This window comes from Neophocaena asiaeorientalis, unplaced genomic scaffold (genome assembly GCF_003031525.2).
Source record: "Neophocaena asiaeorientalis asiaeorientalis breed wild unplaced genomic scaffold, Neophocaena_asiaeorientalis_V1.1 scaffold146, whole genome shotgun sequence".
Taxonomy (NCBI): Eukaryota; Metazoa; Chordata; class Mammalia; order Artiodactyla; family Phocoenidae; genus Neophocaena; species Neophocaena asiaeorientalis.
Genome location: NW_020172676.1, coordinates 2,717,510 through 2,719,582, shown reverse-complemented (window position 1 = coordinate 2,719,582; position 2,073 = coordinate 2,717,510). Strand labels below are relative to the sequence as shown.

The window sequence follows — 2,073 nt, the reverse complement described above, 5'->3', positions numbered from 1 at the left end:
TGTGCTCCGCAACGGGAGAGGCCACAACAGTGAGGGGCCCGCGTACCCCAAAAAAAAAAAAAAAAAGAATGCACAGCACACAGACTCATCCCTCAACTTCACTCCTCCATCCCTATTCTAATATACATCACCAGAATGATGACATTCAGGACCATAATTCATCAGCACATGTCTTTCTCCTGATGTAGTGTGTTTCATACCATCTCTTTGAAAGCGACACAGAATTCCTAGTGAGCAAAAACCCATAAATAATATTGCAATTAAAAATAAAAGATTACTTACAAGGTAAAAAAAAAAAAAGACAGACATGGTGTGTGCCCTTAAATGGCCCTTTGTGAGGGGCTGAATTTGTCTTTTTTTCTTCTCTTGGACTAGGGAAACAGACATATTTGGGATATAATATTAAAAGGTTTTCAAAATATTATTTCTGTTGTAATTAATTTTCTTTAATTACTCCCAAATCTTCAGGGAAAACTGTTTCACCCATACAGCCTTGACTGCTGGTGCTCTGGGGGAATTAGACTATACAGTAATAAAACAAGGTGTGGGATTTTCACATCACAGCAACATGTAGTGCAGCCCAGTACCCTAGCATGGAGCAGGGAGCTCTAGACAGCAGTAGCCAAAAGTGAAACTGGGAGCGGTGAAGAGGATGTAGTGTGGAGGAGTGGTTGCCAAATTGAGGCCCCAGGGGTGGATGTAAATTGAACCTTCTCCTTTGCAAATCTCATAAAGAGAAAGCAGAGTCTATAAAATGGGAAATTTCCACATAGATCACACTGGGTAGACACAAAATACCCCTACTCACAGCATGAAAATCACCATTGTGACTTCCCTGGTGGTCCAGTGGTTAAGACTTGGCCCTTCCACTGCAGGGGGCTCGGGTTCAGTCCCTGGTCGGAGGAAGGAAGAGCCTGCATGTGGCACGGCACGGCCAAAAAAAAAATCAGCCTTAATAAAAGCAAACTGATTCCCACATTTGCATTCCCCCTTCTTATCTTAGGTGCTTTCTTTCATTACAAGTAAACTTCCAATGTCAGAGAATTGTCAGATGTGGAGCCATCTAACCAAATAAGACAACAAATCAATCTGAGCCCATTTTAACAGGTTAATTCCTATTAAATCGGTAGAGCAACACTGGTAATATGTTGATCTACATGAGCATCCACCTTACTTGAGGATGGCACCGACAGAGCAGTTCCATAAGACATTAAGCTGGTGTACATCAAATCAAACTTATGAATATATAAGTGATATTTCCTTGATATTTCTGTATTTTCATATTGCTTCAATAGGCACATGTGTTAGATGTGTTTCTGAAATGCTGAAGGTAAAGAATACATTTTTAAGATGCACCTTTTACCGTAAGTTTGCAGTTGCCATTTAGGAGTTTCCACAATAACACATAACTCTTAACATTTACTACCCAAAGTATTCCGCCCTGGTTGATAACTGGCATGTGTTAAATTCTTAGGTCAAACTATAATTTAGTCAAAAGGACAGTCAAATCACAGAACTTTCATATACCCATTTCAATAATAGTACAAACATTAATGTTGTTAATGTGTGCCACACAGGTGATTAACCATTTCTTAGACTTCTTTTAACTCTAAGAGATTTTTATATTGAAGTAATCATTCTGCCTCAGTATTCAGCAGAATTCGTGAACAGAAAATTCCCAGAGACAGGATCGTATAGATCTCAATGTTCACTAATCCCAGTGTCACTCTATTATTTGTGAAAGAGATTGTCTTATTCCAAGACTGGACTCTCCTCTGTTGTACATGACAAAGGCTTTGAAATGTTGTTGCGAGGTATGTAGTTTTGAAGGATAAACGGGTGCTCTAAAAGTATTGTGCAGTTTCTTTTCTCTCAGACTATGCTACTGTTTGTCATTTTCCAACTATCAAGATCAACTCACCCACTTCCTGGAAAAATTCACTACCCGAAGTCATACAAGATGAATTTGGAGTAGAAAGTCCACCTAATCACTTCTGAAGGGAAATATTTCTTCCTGGTAGAGAAAACCAATTTGACATTAGAAGCCTACTTATTTAGGACTTGGGTGAGAAC

The 2,073-nt window shown here is 39.1% G+C and overlaps 1 protein-coding gene across 1 annotated transcript in view; it reads right to left on the bottom strand.

The window, feature by feature from the left end:
• The window catches only part of MACIR (macrophage immunometabolism regulator), a 26,366-nt gene extending 25,540 nt beyond the window's left edge, over positions 1–826 (bottom strand). Inside the window, exon 1 of the mRNA XM_024739720.1 lies at positions 809–826. The gene's annotated coding sequence lies outside the window, so the exon portion shown is untranslated. The remainder of the gene's footprint in view (positions 1–808) is intronic.
• Positions 827–2,073: the final 1,247 nt, after the last annotated feature.